Raw genomic sequence first — 25,423 nt, 5'->3', positions numbered from 1 at the left:
AAGTGTCCAGCATTAATGTGCATGTCAGTACCGCTTACCATTGTTGATGCTCAACAAAGAAAATCATGCATGGTATGATCTGAAAAACAACCTGAACAATTAAAGAGTGGCAAGAAAGATTAAAATAAAGTGAGATATAAACCAATAGATATACAGACATAAATTCATCTAATACACAAATAGATACTAAAATGACATGATTCATCATTTGTGCATGTATGTATTGGGTTAACTCATTAGCCCCAACTGGCAGACAGATAAAAAAATTATTGCAGTGTAATGTTCATCATATTACAAATACTATCTCTCAGATATTACTCCCACAGACTGCATTTCCATTCACACCAAATTGCAGAGTGAGAAATGGCGTTCCTGTAAAATACCTCACTGACTTGTGGCAAGAGGATAAAAAAAGCATTATCATGCTGGACATCTTCGAAACTGGCAATAATTTGTAATGGCGCTATAGACTTGATGGGTGTTGCTGCAGCTCAGGAGTTCAGTTTCCACCGTCTGAATGCAAATTAGTTCTTGACATCTCATACAAAGGCATAATTCATTGCAAAACCCTCTTTATGTCTCTTTACTTAACACATTTGTGATCTATTTTCTGCATTTCTGTCAGAGGCAGGGCCAAGCGTGGAATGAAGGTAATGGCACTTTCATTACATCAGTATTCTTGTCAGAAGAGATGAGAGGGAAAAGAAGAGAAAATTGTTAACTAACTGCCATAAGGCCGCAATAATTCCGCTCTAATGTGATAACACACAAATGAACCATAACACACGCATTGACAAACCACAAGGATTGCAGAAAGACACTCAGATGAGGAGGAAATCAATTTTAGATGAACACCTTTAAGAAAATGAAGGCACAGATTGCAGCAGTTGAGTGAAAGTGTGCATTCACTCTGCATGAGAATAAATCTACCTGCCTGGTTTAATGATGAGAGATGGCTTTCCGAGCGCCCCTGGCAGTTTTGTATTACCAACTAAAATGAGCTGACATTTGCATTTGAAATCTTCTTTCCTGAAAAGATACAATTAATTTTTGACACCTAATGTTATTTGCTTGGCAAATCTGCATTGTGCCATGTTCAAATTTCACCCTCCTTCTGTCAAGTTATTTGGCAGAAATTTTGTTTGGAATGTGTTGAGCTTCCACTGAAATCAATTTCTGCTCCCCATTCGGGCAATAGATGTGCACATGGCAGATTTGTTCGACATCATGTTTAAATCTCGTTGTCACACACCTCCTCCGAGTGCACAGTGGAAAGTGTTTCTTTCCTCTAATAAACACCATTTGTGACCCAGTAACATTCTGCATCTGTCCAATTTATACTGCATCTGTCACTAATACAAATCAACGTCTGTTTTTTTCTACAGTTGTTGTTTAGCACTATGGTCCATGTGATAATGAAACCACAGAATCCTTTTCATTGTGTGGATTTACTCAGCAAGCTAAAGTTCTGCTGAAGGATCAGTTGAAACAGAACCACATCAGTATAGCCCTATTCAAGATTTAGAAAAGACAAAGTATGCTGTTAAAATATGTTATGTATGTGTGGGGAGGGAAGAGGGGGTTAATTAATTAATTACACACATTTATTGAATAATAAATTACCTCTATGCTCTAAATAACCAAAATTATAAACTACATTGGCTTGTGGTCCCAGACTTCTTTTTGTTTCATCTATGTCATGAACATGGAATGAGACAGGACAGTGAGCACCTGTACGTGGAAATGATAACCCAGTTGTGGGAGGTCACAATGAAGCAGGCAAAATTTCCACAAAGTTAGTCTGCGGATGTTGACGCTCGTGAAAGAAAGACAAGACGAGGAACGTGAAAGCAGGGAGGCGGGACAGGAGCAAATGACAAGGAATGGATCGCCTTATGGTGAGTCGAGGTGAGTAGATCTGGGTTTTTGTATCGCAAAGGCATGCAATGTCTGAGCAATGGGAGACGGTCATCTTGTCCTGTTATAGGAGTTGCATCATCCCGTTTCCATGGCACTCCTAGTCACATTAGTGGAATCACGTGACAGCTTCAACCCAGTTCTTAGGTTAGCTTCTAATATGTGGTAGCTTTATTAATCAGGTATGATTTTGAGTTTTTTGTGAGTATGTGCAGTACAATAATAGTAAATTTTTATTAGAATGGTAGTGGTAGTAGCCTAGTGGATAACACACTAGCCTATGAACCAGAAGACCCAGGTTCAAATCCCACTTACACTTAACCCTAAGTTGCTCCAGGGGGGACTGTCCCTGTAACTATTGATTGTAAGTCGCCCTGGATAAGGGCGTCTAATAAATGCTGTAAATGGAAATGGAATGATAATGCAAACCATACACGCATACACATGAAATAAAGGCTGTATAACATGTTATAAATTACCTGACAATAGCATTAAGAAAAACAATGATTTCTAGCATTAACAGAAATATCACTTCAATTTCTTATTTGCATTAAGAAAATTAGTTACTGGATTTATAGTCCTTGCAGCATGGAAAGGAAAATTGAATTATCAGCCAATTTTGGGTCTACAACTATTGCAGAGCCAGAAAGGTGTCACATGGATATTGATGGCAAGAGTGCCCACAAGAACCATGAATAACTAATACATTTTCAGCTTTTCAATTCTATGTTTGAATTACCTTCAAGGAAGATGAGGTTGCAAAAACCATATTGTCAGGCAGCGATCAACGTGGCAGGGAAAGCATTCACACGACTTCACGTAAACAGGGGGTTTTATTTTTAACAATATCACAATATACTGGACAACAAGCTAGCACATTTACAATCATGCAATCAAACTATCAACACAAGAAAACCTTTTTTTCTTATTTTTCTCACCTGTCAGTAACACAGTTGACACATGAAAGTGTGTAAAGTTCTTATTTAACTTACTGCAAATGCAACAGACATGACAGAGGAAAAAGAAAAGAGAAAAAAGAAGTTGTACAGAAAGTCAACATATAGAGGCAGAGGATGGAGGAGAAAAAATGGGGTGGGGATTGAAGAAGAATAGGGAAACAACAAACAACATCTGGATAAATCACAGTAATGAATAATAAATACTAAACAATATTTAACAGCACAAAGTACTAATAACACAAAACATGTGTGTCTGTGAGTATGTGTTTTTGTGCCCACGTGAGCCTTTATGTTTAGCCCTGAGTGCGGCAACAAGGTTTCTCCATTTAAGTGGTTAATAGTGTTTGTGGGTCAGAGTCAGAACACCGCCCGCCCTAGAACATGAGGCCCAGGGAATAGACATCCAGAAACCCCCACCGGGCATGGGCAAAGAGGGCTACTGTAGGAACAATTGCGCCTCCCACCTTGAAAAGATCACAGGAGAACTTATTGTGTGAGAAAACCCCATGCCTCCCCTCGCCCACTCAAATGTGGTATTGGTGTGTGTTGTTCTAAAAATGCTTTTAAAACAATGGAGGGGTATGGAGCTGACAACCCTCACCCAAGAACCCCTGAATGTCTAAGTGCAATTAATGTTGAGAAGTGGGCACTGGCACCAGAACAGGACCCTAAGCCCATCTAGAGGGGGGTCCATGGCAGCAGTAGCACAAGGACCCACCAGGCCCAAGGCAATCCTCTGAGTTCCACCACAGAGGAAAAACTACACCCACCCCAACATTCAGTCAACTTCCAGACTACATAAGACAACTGAGACCCAGGTTGGGTCCATCCTCCACCCTTTACGCTCCCAATTCCCCCAGCGCAGTGAAGGCCCCCACACTAGGACCGGGCCACAATGTATAGCCCAGGCCACAATACCAGCGACATGCCAATCAGGACCCAAACCCCCCAGGCCCTGCCTAAACCCCTGTCCAGATGCAGAGCACCCCCAAAGCCCCAGGCCACCAAGATCCAGAGTATCCCTAAGTCACAGCCATGACATACATCAAAACATATCACATTATGTTTTGTTCAAGAGCTGCCATAAAATATTTTGTAATTTTGCACTATTATGCTTTTTATGCCTCAATGGTCCCAACTGAAATGTCTCATTACAATGTTGTCTTTGTGTTGTAAGATAATATAAGATGATCCTTTATTAGTCCCACAAATGGGAAATTTGCATTATGATGACAGAAAATTACAGTTTAAAAGTACACTACAGGGAGGGCAGAATTATTAGGCAAATGAGTATTTTGTCCACATCATCCTCTTTATGCATGTTGTCTTACTCCAAGCTGTATAGGCTCGAAAGCCTACTACCAATTAAGCATATTAGGTGATGTGCATCTCTGTAATGAGAATGGGTGTGGTCTAATGACATCAACACCCTATATCAGGTGTGCATAATTATTAGGCAACTTCCTTTCCTTTGGCAAAATGGGTCAAAAGAAGGACTTGACAGGCTCAGAAAAGTCAAAAATAGTGAGATATCTTGCAGAGGGATGCAGCACTCTTAAAATTGCAAAGCTTCTGAAGCGTGATCATCAAACAATCAAGCGTTTCATTCAAAATAGTCAACAGGGTCGCAAGAAGCGTGTGGAAAAACCAAGGCGCAAAATAACTGCCCATGAACTGAGAAAAGTCAAGCGTGCAGCTGCCAAGATGCCACTTGCCACCAGTTCGGCCATATTTCAGAGCTGCAACATCACTGGAGTGCCCAAAAGCACAAGGTGTGCAATACTCAGAGACATGGCCAAGGTAAGAAAGGCTGAAAGACGACCACCACTGAACAAGACACACAAGCTGAAACATCAAGACTGGGCCAAGAAATATCTCAAGACTGATTTTTCTAAGGTTTTATGGACTGATGAAATGAGAGTGAGTCTTGATGGGCCAGATGGATGGGCCCGTGGCTGGATTGGTAAAGGGCAGAGAGCTCCAGTCCAACTCAGACGCCAGCAAGGTGGAGGTGGAGGACTGGTTTGGGCTGGTATCATCAAAGAGGAGCTTGTGGGGCCTTTTTGGGTTGAGGATGGAGTCAAGCTCAACTCCCAGTCCTACTGCCAGTTTCTGAAAGACACCTTCTTCAAGCAGTGGTACAGGAAGAAGCCTGCATCCTTCAAGAAAAACATGATTTTCATGCAGGACAATGCTCCATCACACGCGTCCGAGTACTCCACAGCGTGGCTGGCAAGAAAGGGTATAAAAGAAGAAAAACTAATGACATGGCCTCCTTGTTCACCTGATCTGAACCCCATTGAGAACCTGTGGTCCATCATCAAATGTGAGATTTACAAAGAGGGAAAACAGTACACCTCTCTGAACAGTGTCTGGGAGGCTGTGGTTGCTGCAGCACGCAATGTTGATGGTGAACAGATCAAAACACTGACAGAATCCATGGATGGTAGGCTTTTGAGTGTCCTTACAAAGAAAGGTGGCTATATTGGTCGCTGATTTGTTTTTGTTTTGTTTTTGAATGTCAGAAATGTATATTTGTGAATGTGGAGATGTTATATTGGTTTCACTGGTAAAAATAAATAATTGAGATGGGTATATATTTGTTTTTTGTTAAGTTGCCTAATAATTATGCACAGTAATAGTCACCTGCACACACAGATATCCCCCTAAAATAGCTAAAAATAAAAACAAACAAAAAACTACTTCAAAAAACATTCAGCTTTGATATTAATGAGTTTTTTGGGTTCATTGAGAACATGGTTGTTGTTCAATAATAAAATTAGTCCTCAAAAATACAACTTGCCTAATAATTCTGCACTCCCTGTATACAACTATCAGAAAAAATGAATATGAATGGAGTATTGAAAATGATAAAATGGTGTGTTGTAGCGGTAAAGACACCGGTACCAGAAGCGCCCTCCAGACAGCAGGGCAGTTGGTTGACAGCTCAGCATATAGCGATTCATGTACAACCAGCACCTCCGATATAAGTACCTAAAACGTTGTACTGTTCCTGAACGAAACTTGTTTAAAAACAAAACAAATTTGTACCATTAGACGAGTCTAGCTTTCCTTGATACAGCTATGTACACCAACCTCGCTTAACTGGAATAGGAGGTGGCATCGCAGCGATTTATAATGATAACTTCAGTGTTACACATAAATCCGGACATGGATTTAATTCTTTTGAGATTCTCTATACCAACATAACTCATATAAAAGTTTACTCAGAGTTTCTTAGTGAATTTACAGACTTTGTTTCCAACTTGGTTGTATAATAAAACCTTAATTGTCAGCGACTTTAACATCTATTGTAATAAATGAGAAGACTCGCTAAGAACAGCATTCCTGTCTATACTAGACTCAGCCGAGTTAAACAAACAATAATAGGACCTACTCATGAAGGTGGTCACATGCTCGATCTTGTACTGACCTTCGGTTGAAATATAGAAGACAAAGTCACTCTTCTGCAATCTGAGATAATCTCAGATAATTCCATTATTGCTTTTCAAATATGTCTTAGACACAATAAAACCAACTCCCCATGCAGAGACAAACAGAACATTACAGCGCAGAGGTTTATTAATACCCTACCAGAATTATCACCGCTAATCAATTCGCCGTCAGACCATCTCACCCACTAAACTCGACCAAGAAACCAAATGCATAGAATTACAAGTGCATACTACGTTAGATCATTTTGCTCCCCTCAAAAGAAGGATTTTATAAAAATGTAATATCTTGTAATATAATGATCATACACGCTCACTTAAGCAGACCACCTGGAAATTAGAACATAAATGGCATCAAAGCAAATTGAACGTATTCCAAATAGCATGGAAGGAGAGCCTCCTTAACTATAGGAAGGCTTTTAGTGCGGCCTCTGTCCTCTTTAATAGACAAGAACAAAAATAATCCCAGATTCCTGTTTAATTCTGTAGCCAAACTAACCAGGAATAAGACAGACACATTTTACATTTACGGTATTTATCAGACGCCCTTATCCAGTGCGACTTACAATCAGTAGTTTCAGGGGACAGTCTCCCTGGAGCAACTTAGGGTTAAGTGTCTTGCTCAGGGACACAATGGTAGTAAGTGGGATTTGAACCTGGGTCTTCTGGTTCATAGGCGAGTGTGTTATCCACTAGGCTACTACCACCCAGAACATGGATACTATCACTCACTATCATCATAGTAACTACGATTTTAAGAAGTTTTTTAATACTAAAGAGATATTATTAAAAGCATAACAAATAGCTTAATCGCTGTTACTACTGAAAATAATCTTCAAATAGCAGACAACTGATTAGAACACTTCAACCCCCTTAAAGATCCTCAATTAATTAAACTAATCTCATTGTCAAATCAATGTACTTGCATATTAGAAATGCTTCCTACAAGTTTCCTTAAACAAGTAGCAACTGATGTTATAAATCCTATCCTTAAAATTATTAATTTGATACTTAGCAAGTTCGTTCAAGGTAGCAGTCATTAGACCCCTGATTAAAAAAATCTGATCTTGATCGCAGTCAGCTTTTGAATTATAGTCTGATATCCAACCTTCCGTTTATATATAACATTTTAGAAAAAGTCTGAAAGTAGAGTCATGGCCTTTCATTCTGCATCTACAAAACTTTGTCAATCTTGATAAAGGGAAGGTTGTTGTTTCAGACAAACTGTTGTTTCAGACAATTTCACCTGGATGACTGAGAATCTTGACAGACATATTTTACAAGTCGTAGCCCAGCAGCTGTGCGCGTACCTAGACAGCAACAACATATATGAAGTATATAAATTGGGATTTAGACCTCATTATAATACTGAGACAGCACTGGTTGAAGTAGTTAATTGACCTGCTGTTGGTCTCTGATCAGGGCCGCATCTCGCTGCTTGTCCTGCTTAACCTGAGTGCAGCGTTTGACACTATTGATCACTATTCTCCTTAACAGGTTAAATATATGTTGTTGTTAAGGGAATAGACTTAGTATGGTTCAGATCATATTTGACTGATCGGTATCAGTTTGTGGACATCAATGGTGATTTGTCTTCACATGGTAAAGTGGAGTTTGGTGTTCCACAAGGTTCCGTCCTAGGTCCATTGCTATTTTCCTTATACATGTTATCTTTAGGTCACTTAATTTGCAAACACGGTATTAGATTTCACTGCTATACTGAAGACACACAGTTGTATTTGTCAGCAATGCCAGACGACAGGCAGCAGCTGAACAGAATAGAGAATTCTCTGAAGGATGCTCACCAACCCTGATAAGACAGAAGCTCTTGTACTTGAGCCTCAAGCAGCAGCCTGAAGACATCATAACTCTGGATAGCCTTTCTATCTCACCAGGTACAGAAGTAAAGGATCTAGGTGTCCTCCTTAGAAATATTGCAAAAATAAGAAACATGATCTCAATGCACAATGCAGAAAAGTTGGTCCACCCCTTTATCACATCAAGGTTAGATTACTGTGATGCAATATTGTCTGGATGCTCTAGTAGGTGCATGAGTGAACTCCAGCTAGTCCAGAATGCTGCAGCCAGAGTTCTAACTAGAAATAGAAAATTCGACCATATCAACCTGGTCTTTAGGATTTATGATTGACTACAAAATCCTACCTATAAAGCTCTAAATGATCTAGCTCCACAGTACCTGAGTGAACTCTTTGTTATTTACAACCCGCCATGCCTCCTGTGTTCGAAGGGTGTGGGGTCACTACTGGTATCTAAAGTACAGAAGATCACAGCTGGGAGCAGATCCTTCTTCTTTTAAAGCTTCACAGCTGTGGAACGGCTTGCTAGTCAGTGTTTGGGACTCAGACACAGCCTCAGTGTTTAAATCTAAACTGAAAACATGTCTGTTCACTCTGTCCTGTTCACTGTGTCCCAGACACAGTGTCAATTATTAAGTCCACTTTATCACACAGTCACCTTGTGAAGCACAGACAATGTTAAATTCACTTTAGTTAGGCTGTCCTAGGTAGGGTACTGGGCCACTGTTGCACAAATATACCACTATAGCCACATATTTCAGTATCCATTGTACAATGACACCATCTGCCGCTGCATATGTTTGTTCTCTCCGAGGCATTGAATCAAGCGGTTTTTGTCTACAGACACCAAAACTACAGACCACCTGTAGACAACAGTGAAGAGACCACCAGATGAAGAGAACTTAGCATGAAACGAACCAGAGGGTCACCACAGCCACCACGACCATAACAGCTAAAGCTTCAGGGATCCTCAAATGAATCAGTAGCATTATAATGGACACTTAATGTACACAGTGACACTAGACTAAAAAAATACTCTGCACTGTCCAGTACCTCCAAACATGGACAGATGTTCCATACTGCACTTTGGACTTTTCCATCCCTACAACTGGACAAATCATCACCAACCCTGCACTGACAACAATTGCAGGCTCACTCTACCTTGGAATGGGGTCCCTCTCTGTATCACTCCTTCCCAAGGTTTCTTCCTTTCTTTTTATCTTTTTTTTGTGGAGTTTTTCCTTGTGTGCAGAAGGGTCCAGTGTGAGGGGGTGTCAACTGTAGAGCCTGTCAAAGCCCATTGAGACATACTTTATGTGATAATGGGCAATATAAGAAATTCATGGGATTGTTGTTGTAGAGGTGTGAACTTTCACTGCTCTCACGATTAGATTTGATTACGATTATCAATGCACCGATTGCATCCCACTGCATTGATTATGAGATTATTAGGCAAGAAGGAAGGACACAAATGCACAATTTACACAAGACAGGGGTTGTACTTGAAACAAGAGCACAAACTATAGTCAGGCAAGTAGGGCGAAGACATGGACATCATGGAAACTCCAGACTGGCACACAGCACCAGAGCGCCCCCACAGTCAGAACCATGACAGCTTAATTTCAAGACGCCTAATGATTTGCACCATCTGTTCTATGACAATGTAATTTCATCTGTTGTGAGTACTATGCTTTTATGGCTTTTTGGCAATTTATGTGAGATTCCCAGAGGTTCCAGACTTCATTCACCTGCTCTTGTATGCAACATATGAAATGTTTTGTAACAACCATTTGAAAAGTTTTGTCTGCACTTTCACATATCCTGCATTATTCTGATAATGCAAAGCTCATATTTAATTAAATATAAGAAAGGTTATCATGAACATGAAGTAGTCCGTTTCACTTAATGAGATTCAAGAGTATTATATGAATAATGCATGGCACTCCTTCCATTTCTCCTCCTCTAGCAGGGACCCATAGATAATTTAATTACTTTTTGAGAGACCAGACACAAATAATGCAATTAGATTTTCATAAAGCCTCTTGAATGCTAAAAACCATGCTAGAGTCCTGATGTAGTGTGATATCTTGCTGAAAAAAATGTTCCCTCTGTCCACTCAGAGACATTATGAAATTAATCAATCAGAAAAAGTTCCTGGTTATCGAGCGGCAGTGTGCTCTTGTGGTCATTGTACGCTGTGCAGTGCTGCACTTCTAACAATGTGAACATCTTCAGTTACGGGACCAGATGGATGATGGCTGGAGCATCTTTACTGAAATTGAGTGTAGAGGAGCATGGTTGTCATGCCGTAGCGCCTTTGACTTACAGTGTGTCAGTACAAAGTAAGGAGAAGGCACTAGAGCATGACATTTAGTGAAAAGCAGATTTAATAAAGAAAACAAATGACACGATTACCAGGAAAATAGAGATAGGACATAAAGTTAACCAACGTAACAGTACTTTCATAACATTCAATTTCCATGAGCGGACAGGAGAAAGCAACTGAAATGTAAAGAGTCCTGATCACCCAGTGGGACTCACACACCTGTCAACCGGCCTCACCTGGCTGGTCCACATTGAAAATTCAAAGAGATTCATGCAGACAAAAACAAATCCATCATCCAGAAATAAATATTTTTAACTAAACACATTTACTCCCACAAACAGTGAAAAGAATGGTAACAGAGGCAAAAAAAATTTGTTGAGGAACTGCAAGAAAATGAAATATGGCCTAAAACTAGAAATGGGAAAAGCACAAATAAATAAATAGAATTTAGTGTAGCAGTGTTGCACTGACAATGAGCCAAATCAGCTTTAGAGCAAGGAGACAACATCTTAAACAGAGCTCCCCAATCAAGTATACTTTTTAGTAAAAATTCAGACATAGTTCCAAATTTTTCTTGGACAAAGTTTAAAGAAGGCTTAAAAGAAGACATAAAAAGTAGACTGAACAGACTGAGGATGAGTGGTCTAGTAAAGTGGTCTACACTTTTGAGCATCTCCATCCGAAATTGTTTGGCAAATCAGTCTGGAGTGTGTAATCTCACCCATTAACATATGACTTAGTCAAACGTCCTGAACACAGAAGTCGAATGGTTTTCTGTTGGTGAGTGATGATAACAAAAATCGAGGTGAGCTATATAATCCCAAAACAAATGCATAAATCAGAAAGAGGTGTCTTGTACAAACAGTTCCTAATCTAATATGATCACTCACTCACTGTCCATAGTCACTGAAACCTTTTTAGTTTCAGGACATGATCCCAGAAAATTTGGGTGGATGGCAGCGTGGCAGACCATCACAGGCAAAAAACAATCATTCACTCACTCACTGCACATAACCACTTACTCCTGAGCAGGGTCGGGGCTGGAAGAGCCCTGTCCAGGGTCAGCTGAGCATGCAAACTGGAAATCATGGAGGAAACCTGTGCCAGCACCGGAAAAGCATATGAAAGGGAAGTGATTGTCATTATGATGCACAGCAAATACAGCACATCGTGCACACAACAGAATAAGTCCTCTGCATTTAACCCAGCACCTTAGTGAGCAGCGTGCAGCCGTGGAAGGTACCTGGGGAGCAGTGTGTGGGGATGATACTTTGCTCAGTGGTTCTACATTGGCAACCTTCTGATTACAGATCCGCTTCCGACCCACTTGGCCACCACTGCCCCATAAACTTCATCATAATTGTGTAGAGTGTTTGTTGTCTCAGAAACATTTGATGATTTTAGCCTTCCTAACAGAAAGTGAACAGATTGTATAAAAAACATGAACCATCACAGCATCATCAAGACCGCTCTTTTGCTGACTTGATATTCCAATTGCATAGAATTAGCGAAAATGATCAAGGCATTTTGCTAAACATCTGGTAAAGTCCTTGAGGGCTGTGTTGTAAGCAGCAGGGTTCCTGTTCAAAAATGTACTACAAAAAAAGCAGTTGGAACAGAATGTGGGAATAGATATTTCTGAACATTTACTAGTGTTTGTGCATGTGTGTGTGTGTGTGTGTGTGTATGTGTGTGTTCACTGCTGTTTATAGTTACCTTGTGGGAACAATACATGAAGGAATAAACCTGCTACCAGTGGGAGAACACCTGATTAGCCCTGGGTTAGGCATGACAAGCCTTCAGCTCTGAAAAATGAATACAATTTCCAAACTGTCAACACTCTGTCCATTTATATTTAGCATGTCCAGACATGCATGGTTACACCACCCTGTGTCTGGTTCCATGTCTGGTGGAAATTTGGTCTCACTGTATTGTCATATGATTGCATAATTTAAAGATGCATTATATATGATTTGGGGAGATGTACACTTGGAGATTGAATAAGTGTGATTATTTTTAATGAACTGCAATTAGAGTCCATTGTTATTGTATATCAAGCAAAAATGTCCCATTTATATCTACAATGGGGAGCAGGTTCTCTATCACAGAGGTTGGGATTTTGTATAGCCTTGTATCTAGACACAACCCTAGATATATAGGGCAGTTTCAGAAGTGTTTAAATGCAGGTTGAGTTGGAAGGAGCTAATGACTGGTTTTCACTGTACATTTGAATGTTGAATTGTTTGAATATTATATAATTCAGTTTCATATTCTAATGGGACATTAGAGGTAATGATAATATTAAACTATAAGACTTAAAATGATGTCGAGTGAATAAAGAGGAATGTGCAAAGATCCTAAAAAGAAAATTAAATGCAACCTAATCAAAGATAAGGTCCTCGACCTTCGAGCCAGCACAGTGCAGACAATATTAATACACATGTACCAATTCATACATATCATCTTAACATGGATAATTTTATGTAAATTCACACAAAAATCAAAACACAATTCCAATGCCACGCATGTAAACAAGGCGTGAACCTTCAACGCCTATTCAAATCGGTAAATATTCCTGTGCATATTGTACAGTGTTACAGGTAAAATGCACACAAAAGACCAAAATACGCAACAGATGTAGCTGCTTCTGTAGATTGTAAAAGAAGACCAAACTACAGCAAAAAGCGAGTTTTTACACATTTTGTCCTGTTCAATCTGATGAAGAGGATCTCCTGTTCGCAGAAGAAGTTGATGCAGACAATAGTGATCCAGATTTTTAGACCCCTTCCTCTTTGTTTAAAATGTATTATTATAAAGAACGATTATTCATACAAGTTTCAGTGATGTTTTTTTTTTCTACTTTATGACGTTTTCTCCCTGTACAGTCAATGTATCTTGATGTTCTTTGTTGAATTACTGAGTAAAGTATACAGGATTTTTTTACTTCAAATTACAATATTAAAATTGCTGGCTACTGAATAAATCCATTTTACTTCATGTATTTTCTTACAATGTTTGTTTTTTGAGAGGCTGGTCATGAAACATATGAAGATCCTGCTGCCCTCCACCCTGTACCCACTGTAATTCATCCAATTCATCATCTGAACTACTTCATGCACGATGCCATCACCCTGCACCCACCTGGACAATAATGACATATAAGAATGCTGTTCATAGACAGTTCAGTATTCAACACCATTTACATTTTATCAGAAGCCCTTATCCAGAGTGACTTACAATGAGTAATCAAGGGGACAGTCCTCCTGGAGCAACTCAGGGTTAAGAGTCTCAATTAGGAATACAACTAGGCTACTACCGCTCCTCAGCGCCTGATCAAGAAGCTAAGCCTGCTGGGCCTGAATACCTCGCTCTGCAACTGGATCTTGAACTTACTGACTGAGTGACCTCAGTCTGTCTGGATCGGGAACAGCATCTCCAGCACCACCGCACTGAACACCAATGGATCTAGTTTGTCAAGAACACAAAGTTCCTCAGTATTCATCTAGAGAAGAACCTCTCCTGGACTCTAAACACCAGCTCAACAGCCAAGAAAGTTCAGCAGCATCTTTACTTCCTGCAGAGGCTGAGGAAAGCCTGTATCCCACCACCCATCCTTACCAGCTTCTATAGAGAAACTATTGAGAGCATTCTGACCAGCTGCATCACTGTCTGGTTTAGGAACTACAATGTAGACCTTACAGCGAATCTTTCCTTCATAATGAACAACATACACTGCTTCAGGAAAGCCACCAGCATTGTGAAGGACTCTACACACCACTCACTCTTCACCCTCCTACCCTCAGAAAAAAGGCACCGAAGCATTCAGGCCCTCACTGCCAGACTCTGCAACAGCTTCATACCACAGGCCATCAGACACCTAAACACTCAGGGACTTATCTATCTGTAAAATTATATATTAATGCACCGTTCCGTTTTGCACAGCATTATTTGTGCTTGTATACATTTATTATTCATTTCACTAGTTTAGAGCTGTGTGTCTCACTGTTGTCTAGAGGTTTTTGTTAGATGTTAATCTTGCACTGCTTGTGCCCCCTATTTGATGTATTCTGGTTTGTCTGTGTCACACATGCACACTTTATGTCAGAATGTAACTTGGTTCTGGAGAAACAATATTTCGTTTCATTATGTAATGTCTAAATGACAATAAAGCTCAACTTCAACTTCAACAAGCATCTTCTTCAGCATCTTCACCACCATCAGTACTATCCATCAGTAATATCAAGGCATAATATCAGCTCCCTCTGCATGGACCATGGGACATGGCACCACACACCACAGGGTCACCTCTACTCACTGTCCAAATCCGAACACTAGGCCATGGACTTCATGCCAGAGGCCCTACAAGACGACACAATCCAGCCATCAACATCTCCAGTCGCCCAGGATTTCGTTACTGGTCTGTCGGCCATGGAGGGCCTCAACACCATCCTGTCCATCAATGTGCATCCTGTCCATCGATGTGTTCAATGTGCAATGAAATTAGTAGGTTTAATACATAATCACCTAGCCTTCGTTTCACTTCCACACCATACATTTTTGCATCTCTCCTGCAATAATTGAAATGCATCACCTGACAAGGGTGGCCAAGATTTGCAGATAATTTAACATTTCTTAAAAAAATTAACATTTAATAAAACAAATTTATAACAAGCAAAACACTTTTACCAATCACTGAAACAAATTTACTAGCAGCATGGAAAGGATAGGTACTATAGACTGGAAGTTTGCTGACCGCTCATTTACCACCTGAGCTTGACCCAAACTAACTGAAATTCCTGAAATTGAGCTCTAGCAGACAGGCTGACAGTGGTCCTTGTGGGATCAAGAAAGAAACACTTTTCTATGAGACTGAAACTGTGAGAAGAACAATGGACTAGTCCCTCACTTCCTCAATGCCTCCTGCTCAACTTGCTGTTCGCTGCCTACTGAGAAATTTGACACCGGCTAATTTGCATATTAAAGGCGATTGGATGTTTAGCTGGAGGGAGGGTGAGTGGCAATATGGAGGGAAAGCCTGGATAAGAGGGGAAGCATGTCATCTAGTTTGTGCCTTTTCTAGTATATTTTCAGCTACTGTAATAAATCTTGTCCATATTTTGTTCACGAGTAATCTATTATTTTCTTTCTCAACTTATAAATGTTTGATTTAACGGGGAAGGAGGTTTGTTCAAGGGGGCATTGCCCACTCTTTCCCCAGTGTAGAGCCAGCCCCAATTCCTACTCTTTGGAGTAAACTATGCTTTTGCGGAGATATTTTCTGTTTAATTCTGGGTATGTCCATTCATAAAAGTGGCCAAGAGCTTATCAGGTTCATTCAAGATGTAAGAGAGGCTTATAGTCAGTACATAGTATAGAGTGTCTTTAAATGCTGTTTCACACAGACCCCCCATCGTGCAATCACAAAAGACATGTGTGTGTATGTGTGTGTGTGTGTGTGTGTGTGTATATATATATATACATATCTCCAAGATAGCTACCAGTGTACTAATTTCTGATCAGCGTGTCACTTCCCAAAGCATTCATAACAGTGACAAAGACACTTTAACTGAGTCCCGTGCTCTGCTAAACATAACATGCCAAAATATGCCTTGAGAAGGCAGGAGAGCAAGAGCCGTAGCAAGTGAAGGAGAGGGATTGCCGCTGGGTCTCTCGTGCTCTCACTGGCCTATCACGCTTCATTACTTTTCAGCCATTATGAACAATATTTGTCATCCTCCTTTTGCATCCCCGGAGCTATTGGTTTACAAGCCACCTGATGGAAATAAGTGTACAGCTTCCCACTGCACTACATGTGCATTATTTCTCCTAACTCTGGAGGGGCTTTTTTTGTCCCTGCCTCTGCTTTTACATTGTAATTCATTCCCTTGCATGCAGCAGCATTTTTTGCTTTGTTCCAGCTGTACAGTATGGAGCTGTGGGTATGCCGTTTTGGCAGACTGAAAGGAGCATTACAGCGGTCTTTCAGCCTAGAGCACATATCCGACGTGAACCAACAAAGCATTCACATTTTACACATTTCTGGCATAAACACAGATTCAGTGCATTATTTTACACTCTACAGTTTTGTTTCTAGGTTGTCCTTTAGAACTCATTTAAGGGCCAGGCCACATCTCTGGAATGTTTTTTCCTTTTTGAAATCCATTTTTGCCACTGGCCTTCACTTGTGTTTTTTATTTCCTTTATGAGAAACAAATCATTATTTCACTATCACAGTTTCATTATAGGCTCTAGAAAATATAAATTAAGTGCTTTTTGATTATCTACTCCATTCACCTTACTCCTTCTGCGAGTGCCTGTGAGCCATCTGTGCTCCAGCTGAAGGAGGAGCAAGTCAGGCACCTATAGGAAGCCATAAGCTGTGTTTATAATGATAGAATTGTCCATTTTATCTATTTAATTTAACCATTTTGAATGTCAATGTCTTATATGTATGTATATATATGTATGTCTTATAACTCAGTTAATTATAAAATCTTTCCATTTTAAGATTTAGGAATATTACATAATCTACAGACATGTTTGTTCATACAGTATTAAGCATTCTGCACATATTCCGTCCTGTTGCTGGTTTGCTGTGTGCTGCTGTGGAGATCCAACTTTGTCTCTCTCCAAATGAATAAAACCATTGAAAGGTGTCCCCAGTGTTCGCCCATCTATTCGCCAGATTGAGGTGATTTCCTCTGTGCACCAGGCAGTCCATCTGGGCAGTATATCAATAAAATATCTTTAGTGTGAGATAAACATCCAAACTGTCACTGAGCTAAATGCTGAATAGGAATGCAGCAGCATTTTTCTTGCATTAAGTTATCAGCTCAGTGACAAGTCTGACACTGATGTAATTAATTAAGCCTGTCTTTAGCGCCATACTTATACATCAATCAAATTTTCTCATAATTAAAAAACAGGTCTATAGGAAATAAAGTGCAGCACAAAATGTGTTGATCTTGCATAATATTTACATATACCAATGCATGAATGCTTTGAGGTTGCCAGATATTTAAACTGCTTTCTATGCCTAGGAAACAGTAAAGACTCTTTGAATAACTGGATTTATTTTTCATGAAAAAGCATTAAGAAATGCTCCAACCCTGGCAAATTGCATGTAAATAGTTATTAAATTTTAATGGGTTTGCTGTAGGTATCAATTTACTATTGAGGGCAATTATCTCCTCTTGAGGAGCTCTTGACTTCATTTAGCATGTCTGAATTTATTGAAAGTGTATTTATTTGCAGTTACGGACTGAGTGGATGGGAGGAAGGATATCATGGCAAAAATGGCATATTAAAAATAATAAATACATTTGTGGGACTGCAGTGCAATGAGAAGAGGATTTAATTCTATTTGATTGAAAGTACCAGTTGATTGAAAGCACTGATTGGCAGCCTTGCCCAGGAGGGTCTGGTGTTATATGAAACCTCATAGGATCTTGAGAAGGAGATCTAAGTATTCAATAATCCTTTAGGCTGTTTTTGGAACTATCCAGTCTGGCCATCATGATTAGAATCATTTGAAACGGGACTATTAAACTTTCAGACACTGTGTGCATTTTTAAAACCATGCCTGTGAAACGTACACCAGCCTCATTCTTGCTGTAAGCTAATCTGCATTGGTGACAACTGTGCCTAATTGACACATTTGACCTGTTTCACTGTGAAATCTTATTTGAAGGAAGATCACCTTGAGCTGAGGTCCATCAGCAGCATCATATGGAGTGCACTGGGACTCTAGATTTTTAATGGTGCTAGATGGGAGACGAAATTGAGCATATTATTAAAAAGCTTTATTCTTGCCTATAATGAAACTGTGCTCATGCCCAGTGACATAGATGTGTGCTCTGAATAATCGCATTCTCTCACTAGACCATGAACGTCCCTCAGGGGGAGTGCGAAGCTCGGAGTAAACGTCTCCTCAGCATTCGGAAGCTCTCATTACTGAGCTGAACGGCTTCCCTTTTCCTAATCAAAATGCCATAGAAGTGATGGAAAATGCCACAGGACATTTAAGCACCCCAAGCTGACATAAAAATAACCCAGGATGCATTGCACTGTTTGGCTTGACTCCACTGCTTTTATTTCTACATCTGGGCATGAGAAAGGTTCAGTGCCTCATGCTCAATTAGGCTTTTTTTAACATTCACTTTTCTTTATCACGAGAGCCGACAGATAAATAAGCAGTGCATGTGTGAGGCTATTCAGCATGACTTCAGTCAAAGCAGGGTGAGGATCACAAAGTAGATACACCAAGACGATCACTGCAGAATTGTCATGATGGCCAGGCATGGTGAGGAAGTAGGATGCATACGCACTACACACAAGACAGGAGTTTTAAGACATGAAGCACACGACAGGGTAAACAGCACTAACAATGCCTGACGGAGAACAGACACAAAACAGGGCAGCTTTAAACATGCTTACACCGGTCAGAAAAATTGAGAATCAAAGGAACACAGGGTGAACATGAAACTCTATGCCCTTCAAGATCAAATCCTGACAAGGATATTTTCACACAATCAGCATCTCTAACTCTACATCAACAGTCTTTTTGTGGCGTGTCCGTTTTTTATTTTTATGAATTGTTGTTTTTTTCTTTGCAGTCAGTAAGCGCTCCTCTGCAATAAAGGCTTGGGGTTGTTGTTCAAAATGGGCACATATTAGCAATTATTATTTACTTACCTCAAATTGTAATTAAATTGCAATACTTGTTTTGGGGAGAAAAGCTACTACATTCTCTCAAAACCCCTAAATAAAAAGTTCCCCCCACTTTGTATTTAATAGGCTTTAGGAATTCTGATTTTTTATAGTTGTGAAATGAAAATGGTTATTACCAAACTTGAACTAAATACATTTATATAAAGTATAAGGAATGGTAAGAAGCTTAATGTATTGAGTATTGTGCAGTACATATTACATTATACTAGATTAAAAAATTGTCTAGATTTAAAAATTAAGACTGTGAATCTCTCTAGTAAAGCATCTCTCCATCATAACTAATCATTTATTACTGTCTCTTACAGCTTCTGCTGTACAGTGTGTGAAACAGAGTATTTCTTTACAGGCACACAATTTTTTTAGTTTCATAAGCATCATCCGGAGAAGTCGGATAAGTAGTATTTTTTTTTAGTTTTAATTTTTTTTTTTTTACCCCGGAAGAAACTTTTTTTCTTTGCTTTTAACCCATCACCCTTAGTAAGCAGTGGGCAGCCATGACCTTGGCGGATCAGGATTCGAACCGGCAACCTTCTGATTATGGGTCCGCTTCCTTTACCACTTGGCCACCACTGCCCAATTATTTCTGTAGCTTATTCAGAATACTGAATTAGGGGCTTGTTCAAAATAAGTCTGAATAACACAATTGACCCTAATGGCAATTACGAAAATAATGCCTTTGGTTTTTCTCCGCTGCCAAAACATTTATCTTCAGCTGATTGAATGGGCTTTTGGGCATTTTCCCATGGTGCACTGGCAGCAACAGTCCTATATGTCCTATAAACACACTGGAATGGTTTAGGCATCATTAGAAATGCAAAGAGGAAAATAAATTATAGGGTGTACAAATTCTGAATATAAAAATATAGTTTTTGGTATTTAATTCAAAAATATAAAAACATTATATGCAGTTTTCATTTGTTTATATCGATGATCAAATCTGAAATTATTAAAACACTAGATACCTCAGAACATTTACAATCCAGAAACTATGTTTCCAGATACTATGTTCTTTTATACAGTTCATTTATAGCAGTCCTGCATTAATGTTGAACCTCATATGTTTTGGCCATTGCTCCTTGTCATTTTCAATTATTTAACATCACCTTTTTTTCACCTAATGTAGAGAGTCTGAGTCTCTCCCTTCTCAAACCTCCTTGGTATTACAACAACATTCCAGTTGTTAAAGATGCACATTGCATCCAATTATGACATAAAAAACAAACTTGCAATATGTTGCAAAACCTTATATTTCATTTTCAGTCAGTCATCGGCCAGGCACTGGATGTTTGTGGTGTAATTGGTGTGGTGTAAGTGTGGAAACCTTTAGAGGGGTTCTCAGCCAGTCAAAACATGGGAGATTGCAAGTAAACACGAAACAAGGCATATCAGTGTTAACTTTTTGCAGTATTCAGTGTATTGTTCTCCACTTTACCACTATGTAGCAACAGGGGAGCTGTCAGTGGTGCTGAGTTTAAAACAGGCTAAAAATTAAATTCAAATCAGAAATTGCTGGTGTTATACACAATATGTAACATTTTTACCTCCATCACTTGAGTGCAAGCTCCAGTATTCTCCACAAAAGACAGAATTTGTTCAGTACTTACATTACTCACTGGTCCAACTGTGCAGGGACATCCTCAAACCTTTACACCACTTCCATTTTCATGATTTGTTTTTGGTTTTTTTCTAGTGAAGTGATTGTCACATGTGATACACAGCAGCACAGCACACGGTGCACAGAGTGAAATTTGTCCTCTGCATTTAACTCATCACCCTGAGTGAGCAGTGGGCAGCCATGACAGGCGCCCGGGGAGCAGTGTGTGGGGACGGTGCTTTGCTCAGTGGCACCTCAGTGGTACCTTGGCAGATCAGGATTCGAACCGGCAACCTTCTGATTATGGGGCTGCTTCCTTAACCGCTAGGCCACCACTGCCCCTGGAAAAAAAAAACTTGTGGTCCATAGTGCATCACCGAGACAGAGAAGTGTAAAGTGCAGGGTGCACTGCAGTCTGTGAACAGTCCGTGTTTTTTTGAGTCAGGTACATGAGGAAGAGTATGGTGAACTCAGGGGGAGGTATATGTTCCTGGCCTTTATGTTCTTGGGCCAGCTGAGGAGCAGAGTGTGAAAAGCTCCCAGCAGGCAGACAGCAGCGTGCTGTGCCGAAACCCTCGTAATGCCTGCTCTGGTCTTATAATGGCTGCTCCAGGACTCCTGGCTCAAGGCAAATTTTCCAAGACAGCGGCTGAGCCGAGGATCCACTCTCCATGGAGACAGGTAGTTTGACAAACAGCCTCCCTCATGCCCTGAGAAACTCAAATGAAAGAGGGAGGGAGCAAGGCATTAGCATGTTAACACCTGAGTGAGGTGTGTTGTGTCTGAATATTCAGGGGGTGGTAAACTATAACAACCAGACCCACACCTCATAATTTTTATTGCGTTTCGGCCTAAATCGGATGTAGTATTACAGTGAGATAAAAACATGGGTTACAATTAATCTCTGTTCCCGCAATATTTACCATTGAGATATCTCGGGTAGGCAAGCCCCTGTGGTGTTCATCGTCGGGAGCGGCTGCTGGTCTCTTTACTCTATGAGGCTGACATACTGTTGCCTCTGTTTATTATGAAGGTTTATGGTGGTGCCCTTTGCGCCATGTGCACTGCTTCAGCCCAGTGGGGCATCTGAGCGGTTTATGTTCGGGTGTTTTCTGGAGTGCCCCAGCCAGGAAATCTCCAAACAAACATTACCAGCTGTATGCAGTTTGCTGTGTCAGGTGTCAGGTTTGATGAGTTCTCCCCGTTCTAAATCAAACCGGTTTGATTTAGAATTTTCTTTACTGAATTTTATTTACAAATGTTTTTTTTCATTTGCAATTTACATTGCTTTGTGCCCAGCATTTCTCCTGAAATGTGAGAACATCAGGGTCATATACAAATCCTCCTGAATTAAAGATTTATAATTATCTCACATGGTATTCAAAAATGAAAACTCAAGTTTGAAATTGTGTGAGTGTGTGATGAGTGTGAGACAGAGACTTCTCTAGGCCGCTCTTGTCTTTTCTTGCAGGTTAAAAAATGTACATTTACATGGTGTAAATAAAACAGATTAGGGGTGGGTGACATCAGATGAAAACTGTCCAAATTGTTATTAACGCCCATCACACTAATCACTGCCATTGCGTTTTAATTCTGGCCATTTCCCGTGAGAAGCTCTGTCTGGCAGGAGGGGGTGGAGGCACGGGTGTCAACCTCAGGGTATGTGATTGCAGTTGATGTGTGGAAACTGGTTGGAATTAGACCGTGCCTGAGGGGGGTCAGCCAGAAGTGATGAAAGGTCTCCTTGAGAGAAGCCTTGTTCTGAGTAAAGTGGAGGTTTTGGAAGATTTCTTATCAAATATTAAAGGCATGGGAATGGGGAGACGACACACAGGAGGTGATTGTCTCCTTAATTACAGTGTGGTGTGCTTTCTACTTTTCATTTGGGGAAAAAAGTTTTAAATTGAGGTTACATTCAATTTGCCCCTGTTTCGCTGCAGTCTAGATTGGACTACAGTTCCCAGGGGACACTGCTTCTGATCACATTAAAACTAGGCAGAATGCTCTCTGTGGTCTTGTATTTAAATGCACAATGTATAGCCAGAGATTTCATCATAAAGTTACTTTTAGTAAGTGGCCTGCTTTGAACCTACTTTCCATCAAGCTATGAATAATAAATTGTTATAATCAAACTATTTCACTCACAACATTAAAGTCAAGATATGGCAAGCATTTCCAGGAGCTAAATAAATAGTAAAATACATTATATTTCCCAATAGATTCTATAATGCACAGGGTAGGACTGTGGCAGGGAAGTCAGGAAAATTTAGACATTTTTTATCTGTATAATTTTACGATGTGTGTTTTGGCATAGTCCAGTGTTTGGACTGTCTGTACAGATTGTGTTTTCACAGAAAGAATTGCTTTCTAATGCAGGGCGGGTGTACAGTTCTGCTCATAACGTATAATGTGGGTTTTAGATGTGGATAGAAAACTGTTTCAGACCGATGGAAGGAGACCGATCCCCCTACATAATGTATGATGCAGCGGTGAATAAATATAGGTTATATAAGATATTGGCCCTCTGAAGCGGTTGTAAAGAATCAAAGGCTTGAATGCCAAAGTTGTCTTTCAACGCAAATACAACGCAATATAAAAAATTACAATCATTACGTGAAAAAGGTTGTTTTGTGTTCTGTATTTTCTGACTCTAAAATTCACTGTAATTCAGTGGCTAGCAACAGGGTCAAGGCACGTTTATTTAGTTTGAGGTTAGCTGAGCCATCATTTTTGCCTTCACGAAGAAGACAGAAGGATAAAAAAAAAAACTGCAGAACTGGTTCAGCTCTGAAAGACCAAATGCTAGAATTGATTAGCATTTAGATTGTATCTAGACTTCTTCAAATAAATAGCAGTTAAGAACAGCGGGAGAGAGTTCAGTACACAGGTACAACTGTGTGAGCAGCAAATAAATTGATGCAATCAATAGAATGGAATGTGACCTTGTAAAAGTTTTCCGTCACAGCGTCTAAATGCATTTCATTACAGAAACGGTATGTGGACATGATCTGATCCCATAAAATATTTCTATCAATTGACTTTAATTATTAAAATTGATTAAATTAGCTGAGGACATGTCCAGCCCAAAAACCACATAAGAAGTCCTATAGACTTCAAGAAGCACTGTTTGTCCATTTTGGACTTTAAATCAGAGACCAAAACCAGAAGCAAGAACTTGCAGGGGCATACCTGGGGTTTAGCAGAATGCCCAAGACATTTACATTTACAGCATTTATCAGACGCCCTTATCAGACGGAACTCAGGGTTAAGTGTCTTGCTCAGGGACACAATGGTAGTAAGTGGGATTTGAACCCGGGTCTTCTGGTTCATAGGCGAGTGTGTTACCCACTAGGCTACTACCACCCTACGACCCCAAGACATTCCTCTGGATGAACAAAGTTTATCATATACTCTCTAGTGTCCACCAGTCCAGCCACAGAATGGGTGTAATGTCATAATGAATCAACCCTTGAAATTCAATGCTCTCTTGGTTTTATTACGATTCCATCCAACCATCCATCTGTTGCTCCTACCATTCCTGCAATCTGTCTCAGCAATCACAGAACCTAAAAAGAGTGGAACTGAGTGTCACATGCTGTTAATTGACCTGTCTTCAACATGCTGAGGCTGCCATCTCGCTGTTATTTGGCATTGTAACAAAGACATCAGGAGTGGGCTTCAGTGCGTGTCCTCCTCTCCTCGCTGCCACTCGTGTCACTGAATCAAGTAAATGAGCAACACCGCATTCTAATGTCACTCTTTAAGGTTCTGGGAAGGGAGATGCATTTTACTGCTGTCAGTCTTTTTGAATGTATTATGAAGCAATTTCCATAACGAGTGCTTCAGTGATTGGATTAACTGCGCTTGACTTCCTGACATCTGCGGTAAAGTCCCGTATACAACGGGAGCGGGTCCTGTGGAGGACCCAAAGGGTATAGAGGCATTAATGTCATCCTTCTGTCCTGGAGAGCCATCTGCTGGCCAGAATAAATTTGTATTCTACTGTGGTGGCATGTTGATGCAGTAAGTTGCACCTCTTTACAGCAGTTATATCACTTTAAGTTTCAGATCTATTGACAATCTGTAAATCTGTAAATATATCCATCCAAGTTCAAATTTAAAGTTAACAATGAGCCATAAGGCATCCTACATAAGGATGCGATTTAACTTGTCAGGTAATTTTACTCATCCCATCACACTTTATTTATTAATATATACACACACACACACATTATTAATTATATATTTAGGTTAATAAACCACTGCCATGCTATACCAGGTTCGACCATGTCTTATAAATCACGTGGTTTACTGCCCAGTGGAGGAAGTTATAAATCATCTTTCTATTCTCCCTTCCCATTTCAGCACATCCTGTCTCCAGGCTGACCCACTTTGCACAGTGTTACACTGCCACACTTTCCCAAACAGACACCAGTCACAGCTCCAGTATTTAAGAAGCCCCACTCTGCTGTGTAAACAGACTCCAGTGAGCATTTCTCTGGAGATGTGTGAAATCACCCAAACACATCCTCTCCTCCACCGCAAGTCCCGTCTAGCTTAAATTATCGCCGGCGTGGCCCCAAGAGGCTACTCCATCAGAGCAACTGCCCACTGAGTCCTGTAGGAAG

The sequence above is a fragment of the Denticeps clupeoides genome, chromosome 4, assembly GCF_900700375.1.
Source record: "Denticeps clupeoides chromosome 4, fDenClu1.1, whole genome shotgun sequence".
NCBI lineage: Eukaryota > Metazoa > Chordata > Actinopteri > Clupeiformes > Denticipitidae > Denticeps > Denticeps clupeoides.
This window is presented reverse-complemented; position numbering follows the sequence as displayed.